We start from the raw sequence: 24,915 nt of genomic DNA, 5'->3' as shown, positions 1-24,915 counted from the left end.
CCAGACGCAACTCCAGCCTGGGTGGCTACTCCTGGCCTCTTCCCCACTCCCTCAAAGGATTGAGACACCCCCCCACCCCACCTCGGATAGCCAGTGCAGGCTAACCAGCCACTGAACAGATGACTCAGAACTTGGAATCCATCCACCACAGGCTGGAGAGCAAGGAGCCGTTTAAGTCTCAGCCATTAAGTTATTACCTTTTCTCTTTTCTTTTTCCTTTAAGGGCTTGTGGCTGGACAACTTTCAGCGCCGAGAAGAAAGACTTCCCCAGGAGACCCCAGTTTAGAAGGCAGGCCACACACAGGACCGCAGGAGGCAATGTCCCAAAGCCACTATCCTGGAGGGTCTCCGGGCTCACTAAGACCAGGACCCTGCTGCAGCTGGCCACGGCTGTCCCCCATGCCCACCCCCAGGACAGATGTAGGACATGGGAGTCTCCCAACCCTGCCCCACCTGCTGGGAGCCGGTCCTGGGTTCTCTCCCTGCAGGCTCAGAGAAACCCCAGACGCCCCAGGCTGCTCCAGGACCTTCTATCCTCTTTCCAGGAACTCAGCCTGCGGCTCTCTCTGAGGGGCCGCTGCGCAGCTGCTACCAGAGCCAGGCGCCAGGGAGCCCCCGGTGGCGGTGGCGTTTCCAGCCTGCCCTAGCGGCGGAGCCAAAGCCACCGATCCTCCACCAGGGGGGCTCGCGGGGGCTTCCGTCTCGGGATCAAAAACCCCGTTTGGGGAGCAAAGCAAAAACCCCCCTGCATGCTAGGGAAGAGATGGGGGCGGGATGTGGGGGAGGGGGGCGTATTCCGACTTTGGGCCATAAATTGTATGCAAATGAGTTCCTTTCCTGGCAAAGAGCGAGTGCGTCTTTCATGAGCTAACCGGATTCCGCCGGGAGGGCTGTTCCTTTAATTCACCAACTGAAAAAGTGGAAAAGGAGATCTGGAGGCGAGGCGTCCCGTTACAGAGGAAGGCGCTCGCTATATAAGCCCGCCAAAGCTGGCTGCGCTGGCCACAGCCTGCCTACTGTCACAAGCCTCTCTGGGCGGCGGGCACAAAGACAGCGCTTCGTGGTGTGACCCAGGACAGCGCATGTGGCCACCCTGCTGCCGCTCATTCCCAGGTACGTGCCCCATGGAGCCGGCTGCCTGGAGGATCTAAGCTTCCTACCTCCGGAAAGGTGAGTAAAGATCATGATGATCCCACTGTGGGCAGTCCTCTTGTCCCAGGTGCTGTCCAAGGAAAACGCAGTTGCTTTTTCTTATCTGCCGGCAAAAGGGGACAGATAGCTCTATGGAATACACCTTGCTCGATCTGTTTGCCCTATCCAAACATCGTGTGTGTGTGTGTGTGTGTGTGTGTTTACCTATATGAATGATCGTGCTTGGATGGGACGTTGTGTAAGTTTTCCTCTGTGGCTTCTTCCCTACCTGGCTGATTCACCTGTGAATCTTTGGGGTTTGAGGGGGTAAAGATGGAAAGCTGAGTTGACGCCTGGATTTTTCACTCTCGGGCTATACAGCCCATACCTTAGCGTTTCCAACGAGGTCTGTGTTTCTCCTTGTATGCATCCTCTCCTTGCAGCCCCGTCAGAGACCCTGTAACCACAGGCTTGATAGGGAGATGAACAAGTACAGATGACCTGGGGTGGGGGCGCTGGTGGGCACCTGTTTCAATTCTTCGGGCCAAGGGGACTCCACATGGACCCCTCTTGATTCACAACATGTGTGCTTGGTGTCTGCAACGCTTGGAGCCTGCAGTCGCCCTTTTCTCGCAGATGGGCACCTCCCTCTGAAAGCTAAAAGACTTGAGGACTACCTTTCCTCCGGGCTGGGGGTGTTCCCATGGGTCAATAAACTGGGCAGAGAAAGCATGGGTTCCTCTGTGTCAACAGGTTGTACTGGGACTGAGAGCTCAAAGTTGAAGCTTGTGGAAACCTAGTACCTCCTCCCTTCTCTCCTACTCCCACCAACACACACACACACACACACACACACACACAGCACCTCTCTGAACCTGAGTTTCTACTTCTCTAAAATGGGACACTAGCTTCTGAGGTCATGGTGAGAAAATGAGCTATAACGTGGCTGGCAGAGGTAACTCTCAATCCCTGGGACATTGGATGCTCACTGTCATTTCTGAAACCTGCCATCAACCTGGCAGTGGCTGAGGGGGCCCCCGAACCCATAACAAATTGTTTCTTGCGAGTTCCCTGCCACTGGCTTTCTATCTCACCTGGTCTGGGAGTGTCTCCCTAGGCTGGCAGGTCAGAAAGTTGGCTATTTTAACAAGCAAGAGGTCATGTCGGCACAGGTCTAGAGAGAAGGTAACAGCCTGGGGGTGGATATAAATGTTAGGCCTGCCTCCAGAAAGTCATGAAGCTTTGAGTCTGGGCATTTGCAGATTCTAAAGCTCTTGGCTAAAGTGTGATGCTGCCAAGGACTTTGAGAAAACTGTCTAGCTTTCTGGAGAGAGAGAGAGAGAGAGAGAGAGAGAGAGAGCGCAGAACCTGGAGCCCTCCCTGACTGAAGGAAAATGAATCTGTCTCTCTCATAGTTTTGTGAACTCCCCCCACCCCAGCCCCACCCCCCACACTGGTTTGATGGAGCTTCACCATATGTGCTGTAAACATACACACTGCTGCCCACCCCAGCCACCTGTTGGCCGCTGTGCCCTGCATGGTGGCAAGCACACAGCTCGGGTCTGCCGAGAGGGTTGTTCAGGGCAAATAAAGGAGCGGACAGTGGAGCACCTGAGCCTTTGCCATTCGTGCATGTTGGTGTACTCTGGTCTTACTCACTTCAGCAAGCAGACTAGAGAAAGGAGAATGGTATGAGCAGTCTCAGGTTTGCTAGGATGGGGGAGTGAGTTAGAGTTGAAAAATGTGTTGCCAAACACGATTGTCTTTAAAGAGTCTTCCGATCTTTATCCCCTGTCTGCTCTGACTGCTTGACCCCAGCTTCTGCGTCTCCACCAATAGTCTTCCCCCTGGTTTGGAAGTTCCAACCCTTTCAGCCCTGGATTTTTGTCATCCCCACAAAGAGAATAACAATCTCTAACGCACAGCTTCTTGTGTCTCGGTACGAGCTGAATAGATGGAGCCTCTAAGTGGTTTTCCTGCTTATCAATTTACAGCACTTGCTCAATATTAACATTCTAAAACAATTCGGTTTTTACATTTAGCAACTCACTAAAGGAAACTGAGGGAAGCTCTCATATATGACACAGTGAAATTTGGGGCTGCTTTGGTCGACATGAAACATTGTCCAGGAACTTGATAGTCACAAATTACAGTTAAAAATCATGGCGCGGGACAGTGAGTACTCAGATGGTAATCCTACGTGTTGATAAAGACATTTGCCCCCCATAGCCCTCACCATTAAAGAGAGCAAGAGTAATTTCCCAACTCGCACAGTAGACATGACTCGGGGTAGGAAGTTTAAAGCACTTCAAGTATGAGTGGTCCTTTGAAAAAATAACATGGTAATTGTAACACAAGTCAAAGTGTATGGAGAATGAACTCCACAGGGCAGGCACGATTCTCACAAAGTGTCATCAACATGCGAGGCATGGACGAGACCTATTCAACAAAAAGAAGGCTTGAAGATCAGAGAGATTGAATAGGTTGTCCAGAGTCATAGAACTCAGGAGCAAGGGAGCCAATTTCTGGACCTACATCCCGATGACCACCAGCTCAGAGACGTGCTCTGCCACGTCGCTCTAAATAGTTTAGCTTTTGGGTTGCCTTTTGAAGAAAAACGCTTCCTTTCTGACTAAATCCACTCCTCTAGCCAGACTGTGGCCACCCGTAAATACAGCAGTAGCCTGATCATATAACCAGAACGGAATCTGGAAAGGGAATTCCACTTGAGAGAATGAAAAACATATCCCTAATCCTACCCTTTCTCGTGCTTACAGTGAACGAAGAACAACTATTCTCCCCCTCCCTTCAATTTCCTTTCGGAAAAGAATCCAGTTGTCCCAGAACACAAGCCCCTCGATAGCAGAGCACAAGCCACTTCAGTTTGAAAAGTAGAAAGTAAATAACAAACCCTTAGCTAGCTCCAAATGCACAATTCCTTTGCGATGATAAAACAGCAAACATACACGATTACAGTTATTATTGGAAGCTCTGTTTCACATAGACGATCTGAGACCTTTGATTTCTTTGCTGATGGTTTCACATATGATTCTCATGATAATTAAAGATTACCATATCCATTTTCTGGATAGAGACTTTAAGGCCCAATGAGGTTAAGTGACTGATCTGAAGTCATCCCATAAGTGAGGTGCAGAGTTGGCTTTGAATCCAAGCTTTCCGACTAAAACCTTAATGTCCCTTCCGCTCTCTTGTCTTGTCTCAGGCTAATGGATGGCAACTAACACGTCGAATGGTATCTTTCAGGACCATGGTAGAGACACTGACCAAGAGCAGTCCTTGACGACTGGCATGGGTGTCTATTGGTTTTACAGACTACCCTTGGAAAAGTGTCATTTTCCCCGATATTTAGAAAGGTCAGCTCATGGTGATGCAATTCCCTGCCTAGAAGCAGAGAAGTTCACGTTTCAATCCCAGGAGATGGGGCTTGAAACTAGAGGCAGCAGTTGGGTCATTGTTCTGGTGGCTTTCACCCCCCAGAATAGTAAGTAAGCACCAAGATGACTGGGAGCTCTGCCTGAGAAAGCAGGGCCACACCTGAACCTTCTCCTCAAGCAAGCCGAGCTGAACAAAGTGTGCATCTGGTCTTAAAAGAACTGATGAGGAGAGAAAATGCAATCAGCATGTCCTAGCCTAGGGCAGGGAATCCCAGGACAAAGGGGAAATGGTCTTGGCTTCCAGCCAAAAATTCTGCCAAGCTACAGAAATGATATGGTTCAGTCGGCTCTCTCTTTGAGAAGATCACAGGGACTCACCTGAAAGCTAATCCCAGACCAGTCTGAAGCCCTTCACCATGTGGGACAAACACCAGATGAAGGTTTCCACCGAGGAGGAAGCCCCCTCAAAGGTGGGGCGAAGTTAACCTCCCACCAATTCTGGGGCATAATCGTATCCAATGCAATCGGCAGTAGTGACCTTACTTACTATAAAGGGGCCGTAGTCCTTGGGACTCTTGGGGGGAGAAAAACACATATGCCTACCTACTTGAGTCTAACCTTGACGACCAGACTTTTATCCGCTGTGCCCTTGAACCTAGAACTGCTTTTGCTTTTTCTATTCCCTGTTCCCTGTCTCATATTTCTAGCTTCTCCTTAGCAACAATCCAAAATCCAACACAATCATTGCTCAATTTGACTCTCCGTAATTCAATTAAAGAAAAATGCCCAGGTTTAAAGCAGAGCCCAAATGGAAAACCCCTGCCACGTGTATTTTTTTTAAATCCTTTTATTAGGTAATTTTAAAAATAATAATAATCTCATGCCTAGTTCTCGCAACTGTCTGAAGTTCTCAGAAGCTTAATTGTGCACCCATGGCAACTCACATGGCTTTGGTTGGTCTCAACGCTACCCAAACACCCTATGCCCGGAGCTGAAGGCAATTCCTGGGCTCTCAAAATAGACCCTTGATGAGTCTTATCCTAGAGGAGAATTGGTTGCTGATAACCTTTAGACATTGGGCTGCTGACCACAAGTTTAGCGGTTTGAAGCTATCAGCGGCTCCTCGGGAGAAAGATGAGGCTTTTTATTCTCATAAACAGTTTTGGTCTTAGGAACCCATGTGGTGGGCAGTTCTATCCTGTCTTTCTGAGTCACCATGACTCAGAATTGATTCAACAGCAGTGAATGAGTTTAACTTTAAAATGAAAAAAAACCCTCATTGCCCTTGAGTCGAATCTGACTCATAGAGACCCTGCAGGACAGGGTAGGACGTCCCCTGTGGGTATCAGAGACTGAAACTCTTTACAGGAGTAGAAAGCTGATCTTTCTCCCACTGAGATGATGATGGATTTGAACTACTGACCTGAAGTCAGCAATACGACACCTAACCAGTCAGCCACAATGGCAGCAACTTTTAAAGTAACTTTTAAATGAACACGTCCAAAAAGTTAAGTAAGCAAGGACATAGGCACTAATCATAATACCTATCATTTCCCGAGTAGTGTAGAGGCTTTATGTGATTTAATCATCAACCATGTAAGTTTAATTGACTCCAGTTTACAAATGGGGAGACTGAGGGCAGAAAAGTTTAAGCAGCTTGTCAGTAGCACACAGAAAATATGTTGATTAGTGGAGCCAGAACTCAAACGCAGCTCCAAAGGCCAAGAAAGTGGTCACAGCTATTAGAGGAAGCAAGTCTTGCTCAGCTCCGTAATTATTGTGTTCATCTTCCGACGAGAGAGAGACAGCAAAGCCAAGAAAGAGGCAGATGGTTGTCATCTGGGTGGTGCTTATCGCTTCACCATGACAGCCGTGTCTGCCATCTGCAACGTGCTCTTTCAGCTGGGACTTCCCAGCAGGAACTCTAGGTCCATGATTAGGGTTTAAGTCTGATCCTGAGTGCAGTGCACACCCCCCACTGGATCCTGTCTACCCGTCTGAGAAGTGAAGCAGAGTCTCTCAGTACGGAAGTGCTGCCTGAGTGATGTCTAGCTCGCTCTGATGAAGGGTTACATTCCCCTCCTCAGGTCCCTGCTTCCCTTCCCTGCTCCATGATGGGCTTCCCAGCCCCAATAGACCGCATGCCAAAGTGTGTCTATTGAATCTCTGTCTACTGAATCTTTCCTCTCAAAATCTCGCATCCTTCTATAGGGATAAGTAAGTTATAGTGGGAAACATTATCCTGTGTCCCAAAGAAATGGATCAATAGCGCGATGTACTCTGCTTTTGAGCTGTATTGTGTGGCTTATGGGAGCATTCACATGCAAGATATATGCATTTAGAACACCACAAAATACTGATCTGTGTATCGCTCTCAGATTCTCCCAGCAACTATTTCATTTTTTCAGCCTGGGGTTCCCTATATGTAAAGTAGAGCTAATTGTACCTCAATGATTAAACAGAACAATACCCACAAAGCACTCTGTAAGTGGTAGCTATTGCGGTTATCCCCCAGTTCCCTCCTAAAACTGAAGTGTGGAAAGGTTAAGGGACTTGCACAAGCAAACACTGGTGGCTACCTCCCAAGACTGCTTTTCCCACTAGGTCACCCGTCACTAGGGTATAATTTGAAAATTCCAGAAGAAGAACGAGGCTAGAGAGGAGGAGGCTACTTTGCCGAGGAGGTATTGCATGCTGGAGGGTAGTGAGATCGAGCAGGAAATGATGAACACAATGAGTCACTTCCTAATGGTGAACTTCAAACAAGGAGCTATCATAGAGGTCTGTGAGAGTGCAAATTACTTCACCCAAGAATAGGTTCAGGATCAAACCATACCTGAGTAGGTAGCCTATGGCCTCACAGACTCAATTTCAAATAAACTCCTCAGAGATGACTCGGAAGCTGCCATCGAATGATGGGGAGGCCAACCAGACTCGTCCCTCAAACTTCATTCACTCCACCTTCCACTTTTGTCTGTCTTGTACACTCAACGTCCTCGTGAAAGTTTACTTGACGATAAGGATCTGGGGGGTGGCGGGGAGGTGGGGTTGTACAGATTGCTGATCTGGATTGTTGTTATTGTTGTTGTGAGGTGCCATCAAGTTGGTTCTGACTCAAAGCGACTATGTGCACAACAGGACGAAGCACTGCTTGGCCCTGCACCAACCTCATAGTCCTTATTATGTCTGAGCCCACCGTTGCCTGCACTGCCCATCCATCCCTTTAACCTGGTTGACTTTCTTTCCATTTAAAGACAGTGAAACAGACAGAGAGAAGGAAGGACTCTTCCTAAGATCTCATGCCAGTTGGCGATTATGTCACAGTGAAATCCTAAGCCTTTTGACTCTTGCTCTTGGAATCGAGGAACAGTCTAAAATGCTTCAGAATGAATATTTTCTTTCAGAAAATAAAAATGTGGTATTTCAAGACATCTTTTTTCCTCATTATCTTCATATCCCAAATCTTGTAGACTCTATTGCCTTAGAATTATGTTCGCAAAAAAAAAGAATGATGTTCTCTGCCTCCAAACGCCACCCATCATCTAATTTAGACATTGGCGTCTCCCGGATGGACCACTACAACAGCTCCTACTCAGTCCACATTCCATCCACCTCCCCATTCAATCCTTTCAAATGGTTCTCTTACACCTACAGGAACAATTCATATTCCCAGCTTGGCATTCCAGGTTTTCCATGATCTGGCTCTTGCTCTTCAAACAGTTTCTGTACTTCAGGTATCAGTCAGGCTGTCCACATCAATGATTTTATGCTTCTTATATGTTTGGGTGTTCCGTATCTTCTTGCCTACGTCTCCCTTCCCTTTGCCTTTCAGTTACTTATTTTCTCCTTTCAACATTCACTCCAGGCACCTCCTCTTCCATTATATTAGACTCCCCTTTCTTTCATCTCACCCCACCCCATCTTTTTCTCTATTGACACCTTTATCATTCAAGATGGAGAATTGCATTTAGTTTATCAAGACCTGAAGCCAAGCACAACCAGAGTGACATGAATCTTCAATAACTAATAAGAGTACTGACTGTGTCCACAAATTTGGACTTACTCAACATTTGTCCAGAAAACCTTGAGTTTGAAGCTGCTTTCATGAATCGTCATCTAAGTTCATGACAGTGCAGAGTGATGTCATGACATATGACTGAAGGAAGCCAACTCAGCCATGGGACAGGAAGCCGTCTCGGGACAGAGATGTCCAGGAATCCCCTTATTGGCAGAGATGGCTCCGGGATCAAAACATGCTTGGCTCTGGAGTTTGAAACACCAGTACCAAGGACAGAGGAGGTCTGCTTGGGGATTTAAGGCTGAGTCACCAAAGATAGCTGACACTCGGTAAAACAAAACAAGGAATTAGTCCAGATCCAGTGAAGAGGAAGGAAGGGGCTTGCGAAAGGGACAGAGCCAACCTGCTCTCTCTCTCTCTCAGGTCAGGGATGAATTCCAAGCCCAGGGGAATGATCGAATAATGGTTAAGAAAGTGGCTTTGTCATCATGGTTCTGGGTCCAACAGAGATTTACTCTTGGTGTCATCTTATAGGAGCTCTGATGGTGCAGGGGGTAGAACACTCAGCATGCTAACCAAACGCTCAGTGGTTCAAAGCCATCCGCTACTCAATGGGAGGAAGATGTGGCAGTCTTCTTTCAAATGATGAGAGCTTTGGAAACATTATGGGGCAGTTTGACTCTGTTCTATAGATGCCCTGTGAGTCAGAAGAAGCTCAGTGGCAATGGGCTTTGATTTGGTTGCATGGTCTTGACCAAGTTATTTAAATCCTCTAACCCTTGTTTTCCTCCTATTATAGGCAAAATAATGAAAGAAAATATTTCATAAAATATAAACCCAAACCAAAGCCACTGTCATCCATTCGGTTCCAACTCAGACCGACCCAATGAAGAATTTCCAAGCCTGGAATTTTTACAGTAGCAGACAGTTTCTCTGCTGTCTAGGCTAGAATTTACAATACATCACAAAGGGGGTTGTGGCTAGAAGAGCCCTAGTAAGTAATTGACTACGTCGCAAGAACAATTGGCACCAAGTTCTATTTTTGGAAGTTCAGAGCTCATCCATCCATTAAACACACACTACTGAAGACCAGAGACACAATAGCAGACCTATCTTACCTTACTCAACTGGTGGGTTTGAACTGTGAATCTCGCCATTAGTAGCCCAACACCTAGGTTAAAAAGTCTCTCTAGATACAGAACTTTCTAAAAATATGTCCTGTTGGAGAATGTCCTCTTGAGATACCCCCTAAAAGGATCAAATAAGTATGAAGTAATGTGATACTAATTCCTTTGGAGGAATTAATACCAGACTAGTCCCACTGGGTTTCTAATAGCAAAGCTGGCAGTTCAAAACCAACAACCTCTTCTCATAAGGATTTACAGTCTCAGAAAGCCACAGGGTAGTTCCACTCTGCCCAATAGTTTGCTCTGAGTCAGAAATGACTCAATGGCAGTGAACTTGAGAGTATCAAGCAGGGAAAGATGTCTCAAATGTTCAACTTTTCCAAGATGTTATATATACCACGCCATTTCCCCCAATGTTAACCAAAATCCTTCCTCTTAGTAGGTTCCCTCGTGTTCCTGGGTTGTATAATTCACTACAACATCTCACAGAACTCATAAAACTTTAAGGAAACTGTTCATGGACTGTGTGTGCTGCTAAATCCCAAATCCAAAGTTCAGATAGCTGCCTGCCTGCCGGATCCTCCTCATCCACAAGGGCGTGGACGCCAGTGAAATCAGGACAGCCCATAGACAGCAACGCAAGTCCTAAGAACCAAAAGTCTAGCAGAAACAAACCAAATACAGGGGCCAGAGCCAGAGCCAAAATTGTCCAAAACCCAAAGCAAGTCTACTTGCTTCAATCTACACTAAATCAGGAACCCAGGGTCACCAAAAGGAAGACTTTTTGGAGATGGAGTTGTGCTTTTGGTCTTTCCGCAGACCATACCCCAGGACACAAAGGACAGTGAGATGAGTTATGCCCTCTACCAAAGTGGAAGGGCAGGATGCAGCCTACCTTAATCTGTTCTAGAGAATGCTCTCCCAAATGGGCTCTGACCCCAAGCATACAGGCTAGAATTTTATGATACATCACAAAGGGGTTGTGGCTAGAAGAGCCCCAGTAAGGAATTGACTACATCTCAGGAACAATTGGCACCGAGTTCTATTTGGGGACATTCAGAGCTCATGCGTCCATTAAACCCATAGCACTGTAGACTAGAGACACAGTAGCAAATAAGGTAGGCAAGGGAAAGATAAGCAATAAAAAACAACCAAATAATTCCATTTCAGGACGTGATAGTAACCAAGAAGAGATACTCAGCTATAAGGGAAGAGTTGTGGTTGTAATGCATTTTAGACAGAATGGGCATGAGGATGACCTCGGAGCAGAGATAGGAAGAAAATGAGGAACTGAGTTCTGTAGGTAGAAAGGAAGTTGAATTTTATTCTCAGTGTGATTAGAGGTCAGTGCAAGGTTTGGGGTCAAAGAGTGCACAATCTGGCACAACTGAGAAGTCCTGCAGGAATTAAAGGATTTGCCTTTGTTTTATCCAATAGCCCTAAACGTATTCAAACACAAGTACCCTCTTTCCACACGAAGCTACCCAACACCACCTTGGAACACAATCTGGAGAAATTCTTCCCTGGCCTGCACCGCTTTGTAGACTTTAAAGGGATTTGGACTTCCTCGCCATCATTGGTTCACCCATCTAGATTTACAGTATACAATATATTTCGTACAGGCCTGAAATTGATTGTGGTGATGATTGCCCAACTCTTCTTAACATGACGGAACTCTTGAAGTGTATGATATGTGACTTATTTGACAATTAAAAAGTTTGGAATTTTGTTTAAGTCCCAATGGCCCAAAACAGGCACGCGCGGGGCAGGAAGACTTAGCTTCAGAGGTGGAGATGAGCAAGGTGCAGCTATAATTAGCTACAGTGATTGCTGACATCAGCAATGACCAAAGCCAGGCTTCAGCAGATTCTGAAACTCCACCTTGACTTAGCCAAGGGCATTTGCCAGTATTTGCCCAGAAATTAGTAAGTTTTTGCAAACAGTGCACCTTGGCTTCAGGGTTCTCTAAGTGGAAGTGCATAGAACTTGAGATTCGGCAAGAGATTCAAGGAAAGAAAAAGAGGTCTCTCTTCTATGCTTATTTCTATGCATAGACATGTACAGCCACCAAAGAGCTGCCTAAGGATCTAAGAAACAGTAAAGCTATGTGCTGAGGCACTGCTTTACTGTCTGATGTACAAGTCCATTCTCACCTAATATGAACTGCAGGAAATTGCTTGAAGGAGTTGGCCCAGTGTCGTGAGAGCAAACATGACTCTGCTTATGAAGAGTCCCTGAATTTCTTTAAGTTTCAACTTCATTATTAACGAGTCATAAGAAAACTGGTCTCATTAGGTTGTCATGACAAATGACAGGATAAATAATGCACACTGTCAATGACTCAAGGTGACACTCTATGGGTTTCCAAGACTATGAATATTTAAAGGGATCGATATCAGAGAAGTCACTGAATGGTTTGAACTGCTCATCTTCTAGTTAGTGGTCCAATGCTTACTCAGGAGCATCACCAGGATTAAATAATAGCATGCATTAAAAAGGGACTGGCCTAAGGCCTTTGACAAATAAGGTATAGAGTAGGTACTCAACAAAATGCTAATTCCCTTCTTACCCAGTTCAATCTATATTTGATTTTATAATCATAGCTGCCACCGCTGAGTAACTAACTACAGTATTTCAGCAAGAGTCAGCATAGGCAGGCAGCTTTTCCTGTAAACAAAATTTTACAGCCATGATAATTGATTTATGTATTATGCTTGGCTACTCTCACGATGATGGTAAAGTTGAGTAGTTGGGATAGTAACTGGCTCACAAAACTTCAAGTATTTACTATGCGCTCATTAAAGAAAAATGATGGCTGAACTCTGCTAGTTAGTGTGCTTAGTTTATAGGGTGTGGTCCTTGTTAGTTGCTGCCCAGTTGGCCCGAACTCCTAGCAACAGAGCGAAATGCTGCCCACTCCTCGCCGCCCTCAAAATTGTTGTTATGTTTGAGACTATTGTTCCAGCCACTGTATCAATAAATCTCTTTTAAGGTTTCCTTCCCCCTCTCCCCCCACCCATTGGCCTTCTACTTTACTAAGCATGCTGTCCTTCCCTAGCGACTGGTCCTTCCTAATAACATTGTCCAAAGTACATGAGATGAAGTTTTGCCATCCATGATTCTAAGGAGCATTTTGGCTGTACGTCCTCAAAGATAAATTTGTTCTTCTGACTGCCCGTGATATTTGAAATACTCTTCACCAACACTGTAATTCAAAAGCATCAATTCTTCTTTGGTCTTACTTATTTATCGTCTGACATTCATAGGTGTAAGAGGCCACTGAAAAGACTACGCCTTGGGGCAGGCATGCATTAGTTTGGATAGTGAGGTTCTTGCTCTTCAACATTTCATAAAGGTCTTGGGCAGTAGATTTGCCCAATACAATCTCCTTTGATTTCTTGACTGACGCTTCCGTAAGTGTTGAGTGTAGTAGATTCCAGTAAAATGAAATCCGTGACAACTTCACTCCTTTCTCTAAATATCATGATGTAGTGAAGATATCTGTTTTCTTTACACGGACGTGTAATCCATAAGGTGGTGCAGGATTTCACTGGCATCAGTAAGTGCTTTAAATCCTCTTCACTGTTTAGCAAGCAAGATGATCGTCTGCCTACCACAGGCTGTTCATGAACCTTCCTCTAGTTATGTCGTGTTCTTCTCCATGTAATCCATTGTCCCAGAGGGTTTTCTCCCCTTCCAGAGTGAATAAGTACGGTGGCTAAGTATGGAAAAAGAATGCTGAAAGGATCCAACCTGGATGCCCGCCATTCCTAGCTTTAAATCACAGAGTATGTCTTTGTTCTGTTTGAATGGCTGCCTTTTTATCTGTGTACAGGTTCCCCTGAAGACGATTAAGGGTTCTCGAATTCCATTCTCCACAGTGTTTTTGCTAGTTTGTCGTGATCCACATAGCGAAATGTGTTTGCTTAATAAATAGGCCCACCCACTCCACTCCCCCAAGAAACAAACAAAGACATCTTTCTGGTATTCTCTGCTTTCAGCCAAGATCTATCTGAAATCAAAAATAATATTCCTCCTTCTCTGTGCTCTTCAAAATCCAACTTGAATTTTTGACAGCTTCTTGCTGATATGCTACAACTGTTGTTGAATTATCTCCCGCAAACTTTTGCATGCATGTGACGTTAGCGATATTGTTTGATAATTTACGCACGCAAAAATATTCTTCAAAATTGAGCACAACTATGGGTTTTTTCCAGTCACTTGGCCAGGTAGATATCTTCCGAAATCCTTGGTATAGACCAGTGAGTGCTTCCATTTGTTGAAATATTGCAAGTGGCATTTTTCAGGTCTTGGACCTTTGTCTTTTCCTAATGCTTTTGGCATAGCTTGGATTTCTTCCTTCAATACACTGGTTCTTGATCCTAATGTCACCTCTTGAAAAGGTTGATTGTCGACCAATTCTTTTTGGTTCAGTGACTCCATGCATTACTGCCATTATACATAATTTCTGATCTTTATCACAGTCTAGAAATGTCGATATTAAATTAAAACATATATAAAGATTGAGGCAAAATATAAATGTTCATTTAGATTAAATAACTAGTAAGTTCTATCACCCTATACAATACCTAAATCTAAATCTGAAGGAAGCTTAGAAGACTGACTTTTTAAAGTCTTTATTTACAGGATTCATTCTCTATCTGCCTTTGTTTATCTCCGACTTTATAGTTCTCTAGCTAAGTTTCTTGACATATGCTGAATGATGGGTCTGAATTTATTCAATGTAAGTGAGTTTAGTTTCTGGTTTGGACCCTAAAAAGGATGTCCTTCTTTGTCCTTCATTTGTTTGTTCATATAAATCCATGTTTCAAGAAATACAAGTTATAACTTCCAGTCTTTCTTAAATGCCTTCATATCTTGACTAACATTTTAGAAGCCATACTTTTTTTAAAATATAGTACCTAGAATGAGATCCTCTCCCATTTTTTCCTGAGAAAGAATGGATTTAACCTCCCCTCCCAGCTACTTCTCACTTTATCATCTCACCTACTAACCTTCTCTCTATTCTAGATTGGAGGAGGGTAGGAGTTTCTCTGGGATCCTTAAAGATTTCCCTGAGGCATAAAAATATGTCAGCACATTTGGCATTGTTCCCTCCCTTGGGTTTAAAACGGGTAGTAAAATAACCATGTGTACCACCCTACCCACTCGTCCCATGCTTTGAAATCCATCCATCAACCATCCATCAGAAATATTGGATTTCCTCTTGATTTTTTAATTGCAGAAATATTAATTCTTTGGCATGAACAATACATTGCTTTGAAAGATAACTTGATGTAACAGAAGGAGCACTTGGAAATATGACAGGATTATTCATTCTGATTCAGTTTATTACCAAGTGGAGAATTCATTCTGTGACTTCAACTTTGCTAATAGTAAAATAGAAACAATGCTTCCTAGCTCATCATCTTGGTGCCATAATTCATTGGCATCTATAGAAAGCCGTGCACAGCATAAGGTTAATTTTTCCTGTTTGTAGTGTAATTGTGCAAGAACCTTTATCTTAGGCTTCATGCCCATCACAGACTTGTAATAGGTGCTCCGTTACTCCCCTAGGTGTTGCCAATGGTTTGTACTCCACTGCTAACCTAAAGAGGGGCTCTTTGCACCGCTCCTCGGTCTTCCAGCCGCAGTTTGTAAGTCAGGTAGACCAATCCGACGGTGTGCTTCCATAAAGACTGCAGTTCTGCTTTGTAGCACAGAAGGTTGCCATAAGCCAGGATTGATGCACCAGCCTTGCAGTGCACAGGAAATGAAAGCAGTACGGGTCAAGGATTTCTCCTACCTCCGCACCTCCATCGTCTGAGTCTTCCAACCCAGTCCTGAGGCACACTCCAAACCCAAACTTATCAAGCAAGTTTGAGAAGCACCCTATAAAAACCTCTCCTTCCGGGAGGGTCCAATCATCAGGAGCACAGTAAAGACCCGGGAAAATCCCAAAGCCCTTGTTTAGAATAGCATTTTGCAAACATGTTTAATTAGGAAATATTTTCCCCTTCGTTAATATCTATCATTATGTTATAGATTACATTTTAGGAAATGCTTTTTAAAGTTATACAGCTAAGTTGAACCCCAGTCGAGGGCTAGAAATACCTAGAATTTTCAAGTGTATTCGCAGTTTTTCTCTGTAAATCATAAAGATCTTTCATTGCCAATAGTGATACTGGACCCCAACCATTGTGTCCTCTTGAAGTTCAGTTCTTTTAACTTTGTCAGGCAAACCACCACTTGGCATCAATAAAGGGCAGCAGCAAGGCTGGTGGTTAAGTGTAAGGTCCTTGATTCGTGAGTAAGTCAGACTAAATTAAATTTCTACTCTCTCTTTCTAACTGTGTGTGTCTCGGTTTCCTTATCCGTGAATTGGGAAAAACGAAAGTAGTTACTTCAGAGGTCTTGGAGGGAATTCAATGAAATCATCTACCGAAAACATATGAAGACGTGCCTGGCGCAGACATGTTCAATCCATCATTGTTCCTGCTGTAATATTTAAATGGTCTCGTTTTGAGAAAGACAAAGTTGACAATGAAAGTACATTGACTTTGTAAATTAATTACTGGAGCAGGCTGAATGGACCCGCAGGGTCCATTCTGCCACATCCAGCCTCAGAGCCTTCTTTCATGCCAGGAGGCCCTTTCTATCAAAAGATATAGATTGTTGTTGAATTTGATTCATAGGAGCTTTTATAATTATCTGCGATTCGGTCTGGTCCCCGATCTCAGTCAAGCAAAACCCCATCCATTTGAATATCAAAATGAATGCAGCATATTGGGGTTGGAAAAGATGCCCAAACCTATCTAATCCTACAGTGTCCTGCCGCTCCCTCTCTTCTGTCCGGATGGTAGACGATGCGAAGCCATCCCACCATTCTCTCCACCAAGTGCCAACAAGACCTCGACACCCTTCTCCAAGCAGGTCCGGTAACATTACAATGAATTTAAATTCACACTGATGCCAAAACGTCATTGTCACCCAAGCCAATTCAACCTCTGAGCCAACACTTGCGCCACCTCTGGAACACGGCTGTCTCCTTTTGAACACACCTAGTGTCGTCGAGGGGTAGCCCTTTCGGTGTAGTGGTGACACACCGGGCTGGTCCCCTGCCCCGAGACAAAGACAAGGCTTTCTGTGTTCATAAGGGAACCCGACGATTTCCGGCAGTGTCACTCTGGGCGGGAATCCACCCCAGGGCCGTGGGTTTGGTCTGGTTGGAGTGTCGTGGAGCTCCCTAAGAGTGAAGACAGATGGCAAAGAAGGGCAATGTGGAAGATGAGCATTAGCACTCCGCACCACTGGTTATTAACGTGCCAGCTGCTGAGTTCTCATCCATTCGCCCATTCATGCTCCCAGCTCTCCTGGAGAGCTCCATTCTAGGTTTAAAGAAGGCATACTTCAGAGCTGATACAGAACTCTGTTCAAGGCTTCCTTGCAGGGAAGCAAACGTATTTCAATTCTTTCTGACTTTAAAAGTTCTGAGTTTCCCCCCCTCCTTCCTTGAGATTTCAAAACCATTCATGGTTAACACTGTGGCATTGAGAGGCTATCAACAGCTTTTACAAAAGCTACCACGTTGCAGAGTCACTTTGAGAAATGATCATGGGCTAACTTAGGAGGAATCTGTAACTTACTTCTCCATAGATAAATCTCATGTCTTGACCTTGACTCAAGAGCTCAAGAGCCCATTCTCTAAGCTTTGTGACATTGTCAAGTAGATTTCTTAAAATTTTGGATGAAGGCTGAAAACATAGGAGGTCATTGTTCCATTGGGAAACGAATTCAAATCTATTTTTGAAACTATTTCCAGAATTTTATAGGAATCTATATGGTTGCCATTCGGTCAGCCCCAGTTTTTATTTTATTTTTGTTCAGTCGTAGGCAAGAAATAGAAGAGAGGAAGCAAGTGTTCTGCTGAAGTTTGATTTTAAAAATTGAAACCAGACCACACCAGGGCACTCTGTGGTCTGAATGTATCAATGGATCTAGTCATATTTCATTTGAGCTTTCCTTAGGTATACTAAACCACAAATATGAATCTCATTATTGTGTCTAGATGGAAATATTTTATGGATTAAGGTTTGTGGATTTAATTTGCTTGGTAATGAAACTGCTCTTGGGGAGATGGACCAGACAGCCATGGAGCACCACAATTTCTTATGCCTAACAATTGAAGAAAAAACGCTCAGCGTTTGATATTTTTTTTGTACTTACTATCGGCCATTTGGCCATTAGACCTAGGTCAAAAGTGAAAGCCAAAATTACTAAGTTTGGTAGAAATATTGCCGAATTAACAATCAATGCCTACAACTGAAGAGACTTTCAAACCGGAGGCCACATGCAATTGTTGATTTTGTAGGGAAACCAGAACACAGCGAGTCGTTGTCAGAGCTAACTGGTGCTCAGACACAATGAGCCCATTGCACTTCCTACTAACTGGCCCCTGGAGAACCTCAAGAAATTGAGTAAAGAAAGGTCAGAACGTCAAAAGGCAGGAGGGTGACCTAAATTTAACAAACAAATACCACAACAACATTGGAAAGATCAGAGACTAATAACCCCAACATATTATCCAAACTAGAGTTTCACATTAAGCACATTACACCTCTTGTCAAGTTCACCTCTCAAAGGTCCGGCAGAGTTTACTTTGGTCAGACCGAAAACTCATCTCAGAACAGACAGCGCCATGCTCCCAAAAACCCTTGAGGCATTGACCAGAAACTCTTTGTGGGATGAAGCCTGTTCTACCCAGTTCAGTTTTATATCCAAGTGTGCAATGTGATATCTGGCACAACATCAGAACTCATTAATTGCTTGTAAGTAGAAGAAAATGAATTAATTACAAGAGTGGGGCTGTGATGAATTTCTTTATACATATTACCTTACAGGTGATCTCAGATCGAATTAGATTAGGGGCTCAGGAAAATGGAAGTATTTGCTCATTCACCAATTCCACATATAATGTCAATCTGCAATATGGAGTTCAAATGAAGCACTATAATCAGCTTTATGTTATTCAAAATAAGTATATTGTGTCTATTGGGTCCTAAGCATAGTGCTTGGTGTTAGGCATTCAGAAATGAAAGATTCAGATATAGTCCTTGTCCACTTGCAGCTAATAGTGTAGTAAGATAACTTAAGTCAGAGTTAGAAGTTGCCAATTGCCTTAAGAGAAGGAGGTATGCATAATGAATCTACATGAAATTATTATTTGAATGGTATATGATGGAAATAATATCAGATCAAGAAATCTGGGAATTCAGAAGACAGATAGATCGGTTTGGACTTAAGTTATTAGAGAAAATCTCCCAGAAAGTTACAACTTGAACAGGTAAGCCTGTCCATTCATATGTGGGAAAGGGACAGTCTAAGAGCCTCGAGGCAGCTGGCATCCTCTCCCAACAATCACTGGGGCATGACAGCAAAGGTTTCCATCAGCTGGCTTCATCTCCACCGCACACAGGAGACCTTAAGATTTTAATTCCAGAAGATTGGTAGGTTTCCTTTTGGAACCAGGAATTTGGAAGTTACATAGAGTTTGGGCCTTAAAATATGATGAATTTTAAATCTGCATTATGTACGTCAATTTAAAATCCTCGACATTCCCTGGACCTTTGGGAGGAAATTATACATTTTGTAATGATAGAAGAAATGTTTACAGTATACATCACTGCAGCCATCATGCTTAACCCAGGGCTTTGGACATAGTATTTAATAAACAGTGTACTGTGTACTGATCATATGGAGACATGGATGGATGGGTGGATGGGTGGATGGATGGATGGATGGAGAAAGTTGGGAAATAAAATAAGAGAAAACCTATAGCAACAAGAAGTCTGAAATTCTCTCAACATAGATGCTTTCCAAGATGCTACCGCTGCTTTCCCTCTGGGAACCATTGCAATAAACTCTGAGAGTTTCACTGCTGGAGTTTCACTTATGCACTTAAATTTTTAAAATTCCCAGTGGTGTAAGAGGTGACTCACAACCAAGCTTCTTGATCAGGAGGCAGAATCTGTAAATCTGACTATCAAGCTTTGACAGCCATTGGGGGATTCTCCTTGTATGTCAGTGTCTGCAACTCTTACTTAAATAACTAGATTGTGGTGCCAACAGTTAGACTGCTAGACTGCTGACCGAAATGTGAGTGGTTCAAGGCCACCAAGACACCCCTCAGAGAAAAGTTCTGGTGTTTTACTTCAAGATACATATGTCACTGGAAACCCCATGGGGTACAATTCTACTCACGTGTTTGTCGTCACCATGAGTTGGATTAGATTTCACATCGACTGGTAACTGGTTCAGCAAATAAGTTCAATGCCATGTACAACCTGGACCTCTATGTCATGACTGACTGAAGGGAGGTATTCCGGATTTTCTGGAGTAAAGATGTGTGAAAGCTCCCCAGACGTGTGTTGTGATTTGTTAACAATGTCCGGCAAAAATGCCAGGAAGATCCACTAGGGCCCACATATTTCCCTTCCCCTGGACTCTGCGATCTTCCACGGTGCTTTAAGCATAAGCGACTGCTTCTAAGCTCATGCAGTTGCTGAAATCTGCTTTTGATTCTATGATCGGGTATCTGTCGGTGTCTGTGGAAAATGCTGAGGAGCTGGGCCAAGGGTTTCCCGTCAGGAGCTTTGCCTAGCAAGGACCAAACCACAGGCGGCCTGTTGTGGAGAAAGCGCTGGCGGAGCAGCACACACCAGCACCCCAGTAGCAGCCTTGCCTCGGAAATTTTGGCCAGAACACTGACCTCCCAGAAAAAAAGGCCCCACCCTAGTCTCATTGACTTGCTTTAAAAAGAAAAAGAAAAAAAAACTACTGAATAAGAACAGATTGGCCAGAGCAAAGTCAAGGCTGGGCCTCAGCCTTATCTCCTTTGGTTCCAGAGTATACCGTCATATGACAAACTGGAACCCTAAAATGATATCTTTCTATGGAAAAAGTGGCTGTTAGTAAATGAGAGCTCCCCCATGTTCTGTAATGAACCCCTCATCCTCCAAAGACGAGCCTTCATCTGTCTTCTCCCCCATACGATCGTCACACAATAATACTTCACATGACTCGCCATGTTACCCTGATGACCCTCAGCTCCCTAGGCGTTATCCTGCCCGTGTTGTGTGCACTATCTTATTTCATCTTTTTTTCTCCCTCTTGCAGCTGAAACAATTTTACTGTCAGGTTGATATTAGTATTAACACATACATATTGGGGGGAAATGAGCCTCCGAAGGCATCCCCAAAGTCACAGCTATAAGGTTTAGCCATATGAATTTGCCATTATCCAGTCCAGTTTGACCTCCAAAGGCGGGGATTCCGTGTAGTGCAACCTAATAGCAAGTGGCAGAACCAGGATCCACCAGTTGCAGACTGATTCGATAGAAGATATTCTCAAGCATTCAGGGTTTTTCACAGGATGTTTGTACTTTAGAGCTTATCATTCTCCCCTATAAGTACCTGCTTACATGTCTACATCCTTTCCTGTACTATGAACCTCTGTGTGGGAAGAAATTGCGCCTTTATTGGTCATTGAAACAACGTAACGTCATTGCTCTGGGTTAGACCATAACCTGGTCTGTAGCACTCATTCAACTTACCTTTGTTCAGTGGAAGAATGAATTTGCTTTTGTAGTGAGTTAATTCTCAGACCTCTGGGATGATTGCCAGATTCCACTAAGACCTAAGCTGGGCATTGGGTAAGCTTCCATGCTTGCCTGAGTGGATACGTGTTTCTCGGTACAGGAATTCAAAGGCGCAGTGCTTAGAAGGTCTTTGATTTGGCGGTCAGAGTTGGCTTCATTCTTTTAAGATACAGGTTGTGCTGGGCTCACTCAGTGATGGGGATCAGATGACCTCGGAAAATATCCACACTCAAATCTGTTTCCTGGCTCTTTTCTCTTTCTGACACATTCCAAGAAGGGATTTATGGATGTTGGGAAGGACACGGGCAGAGGAATTTCTAGAACCTTTAAGAATGCTCGTGTAAGCAACTCCTGGCTCAACTAACTGCACAATAAAAAGTGCCTGCATGTAATTTAGAAGAAATATTTGGTATAAGCTGCCTCATGCATTGCCAATGCGATGTGGAAAGAAATTCATCTGCATTTCCAAACAGTAGGAATCCCCCTTGTCTCCTCAAACCCAGGATCCCTCCATATGAGCCAAGTCAACAAGATAAATTCATTCTCCTGAGTATTTTGGAATGAAGTCATAACTAACTAATTTTGAAATATGATACTAGCCAGTTGGAAGTTTTATCTTCATCTAAAAATGAAATTGTTTATTCTCCAGCTGTGACCCAGGAAAAAATTCAAAGATTGTTGATTCCTTGATCTAGCTATGGTCTTTGTTCTGTGATGAAGTGCCTAAAAATAGTCATCAGTTTATTCCATCCTGCTTCAAGGTTAGCTACCAACCAATTCTATTCAAAAAACATAGGTGATTTGATAGCATACCAGAAGACACCAGAAGATAACATAAGTGGTTTGATAGCATGCAGCTTAAAGTATACAATGATAAACAAAAGAGTTGTTTAGCCATGGCTGTCAGGATCCTAGCCTTGGTTTCCCCACTTGTTAAATAAAATAAGACTTTATAATTAAGCTCTGAATTAAAACCTATAATGCCAAAATCTGGAGAAATAATCCTAGATGGATAGCATCTACTACCAAGGGAATTGAAATCAGAACTCAATGTATACATTTTATCACTGATTATTCCTAACATTATACAAAGATAAAACAACGTTAAAGAAGGAGCAGTCGTTTTCAGAATCACTGTTCTTTTGTTTATCGGGGATAAGGAACGGCGTGACGGTAGGAAAGTGCCCTCAAATGTGAAGTTCAAGGAACTCAGTACAGAAGGCTAATGTCTTCCCACCATTCTCAGCAGATGGCTGACTGGGCAATTAGGCTTCTGGTCTTAAAGGAGGTATACTGGGGCTTACTGGATTAAGTTCTAGTTCTCCTTAACAGAGGAGCCCTAGTGGTGTGGTGGTCACACGTTGGGCTACTAACCATAAGGTCAGCAGTTTGAAACCACCAGTTGCTCCACAGTAGAATAAGGCGTTTCACTTTCTTGGTAACTGGTGGGGGAAGGGGGCAGTTCTACTCTGTCCTATAGGGCCACTATGTATGAGTCAGAATTGACTCGATGGCAGTGAATGAGAACCCTCCTTCACATGGCTCCGCAGTATGCCCAGCCCCTCTTGTCCCCTCCCTGCCACAGCCCAACCTGCCTGAGTGAGCACACATGCTTGTTCCTTGGGGCCACATGGAACTAGCCACTGCTGCTTTGGGTCCTGTCTTCCTCGACCTTGGTTTTTTTCCATCACTAAATAAATAAGCACATATCTCCAGTCATTCCTCCTGCGAGATATTTTCCAGATCTTTCGACGGCAGATCACATCCTATAAAGATAAGAATCTGCCTGCACTTTTTAAAGAGTTTCCAACGAAGAAGTTGCTCATTCTGAAATTTTACAAGCCCGTCAGTCAGGACATGATTCTTCATGTTTAACCTAAATATCTCAATCTGAAATCTAAAGTGATTTTCAGAAGTGACATAAACCAGCCAGTTGTCTGCCTGAAAATATTTTACAATCTTAAAAGTCATTATGTGCTCCCTATTTTTTCCTTTCTGCCATAAATATTTTCATTTCTAACCAATTAATTCATCTTCATGTGATTTACCTTCTCATCTGTCAATAATTTCTGCAACTTTTCTTTGCTCTAGATGTAAATTGTTGTTAAATTTATCAGTAGCTTTAACTAGGAAGTCAGACTCAGGCTTAAGCAATAGGATTCAAATGTCTAGGCCTCTTGCTAGGTTGTATTCCTATGATAATACACGAGGGTAACAAGATAAAGACTGCTTGTCAAATGGATGTGTTCTATGAGCACTGCCACACTAGGTGATTTGTGTACATTGCTTTATGCTTCTTTCTTACCCCATTCTAGAAGTGTTTTACCACTGAGGCGATGGGTTTTAGCTGGTAAGTAGTTTGCAATAGCACACAGCCATAGAGTGACGCTTGAAACCAATTTTGTCTAATTCCAAATGCTAGGCATTTTCTACCATACAAATGACATATTGGTCATATTACCGAGTCAGTTGTGACCCACAGCAGCCCGTGTGTCACTTAGTAGAATTGTTCCATAAGTGTTCTTGGCGGAAATCTTTCCAGAAGACCATCAATCACCGAGCTTTTCTTCCAGAGGGCTCTGGGTAGTTTAACAGGTTCGTAGTTGAGCCAGAACTATTCATTTGACCTAGACCACCGCAGGCCAATGTGAAATGCACAACACTCAAGAATCACATTTCATTCCTTCAAACACTACAACATCTCTTCTGCTAATGCACATCTCTTACCTGGAAAATGCTCTTGCCTGGAAAAATCCTCAAACCTTTATCTGTCCAGTCATTATTACTTTAGACTCATTGCCTGGGAGTCTCACTCAGCACCACAGTAGCCTTTTTTGATGGAAGCTTGAGTCATTTACCAACACACACAAGAACATTTTCTGGCTATCCAAAAGCATTTCAAGCTTGGCTTATAGCCTTTCTCAACATGAAGAGCTAAGAATAGCTGGGTAAAAGGACAGTCTTCGCAGAAGACAGAGTGAAGGCAGTCATTCCAACAGAGCACATCGTCAGTAATTATTTGCCCAGTAAGTAGATAAGATGGCTACATTTGTTTGAGAGAACTGGCCAAATTCTGCTCTTCCTAATAATCGTCACTCATGGAATTCAATTACATTCATAAGCATACAGGTTGCCGTTCAAGGAACTAATTTGAATGGAGATACATAATCAGAAGTGTGCGTGTATGTGTGTGCGCACGCCTAACCAAGGAACAAACGTTCAAAGGAAATGTTCCATACATAGTTAGTGAAATATCAAATATGGGTATATTTCCATGGTAGTGGAGGTACACTTTCGTGATGAAATACACAGCTGTGTCCTTCTAGGTCTACCATCCCTGCCCAGCCTTTACAGAAATGCCTCTGAGTTTAATTTCCCCTGCCACAATCCCTCTTCTGTCCTCATAGTGATCCGGTAGGATTATATTGGGTCTATCCTATCCTTCATATAAAATCCATGTGCGGGTAAAAAATGTGGAAACCCTCTTATAGGATAAGCAATTCAAGTAGCACAGCTAACTGCCAATTAAAAAAAAGAGAGAATTAGAAAATGCACCTGCAAGAATAACATGGACACAGGGAAATACCA

The 24,915-nt window shown here is 43.7% G+C and overlaps 1 protein-coding gene across 9 annotated transcripts in view; it reads left to right on the top strand.

Annotated features, from left to right (window-relative positions):
• Window positions 1-890: 890 nt before the first annotated feature.
• The window catches only part of TNC (tenascin C), a 99,608-nt gene continuing 75,583 nt past the window's right edge, over window positions 891-24,915 (top strand). For 2 of the 9 annotated variants that reach the window (XM_075560387.1, XM_075560386.1), the window contains exon 1: window positions 894-1,170. The gene's annotated coding sequence lies outside the window, so the exon portion shown is untranslated. Of the gene's footprint in view, window positions 1,171-24,915 lie in introns of all 9 variants that reach the window. The other 7 variants (XM_075560384.1, XM_075560383.1, XM_075560385.1 and 4 more) reach the window with 7 other exon arrangements.

Source organism: Tenrec ecaudatus, chromosome 10, assembly GCF_050624435.1.
Source record: "Tenrec ecaudatus isolate mTenEca1 chromosome 10, mTenEca1.hap1, whole genome shotgun sequence".
NCBI lineage: Eukaryota > Metazoa > Chordata > Mammalia > Afrosoricida > Tenrecidae > Tenrec > Tenrec ecaudatus.
The sequence above is the reverse complement of the archived record's forward strand: the minus strand, read 5'-3'. Positions and strand labels throughout refer to the sequence as shown.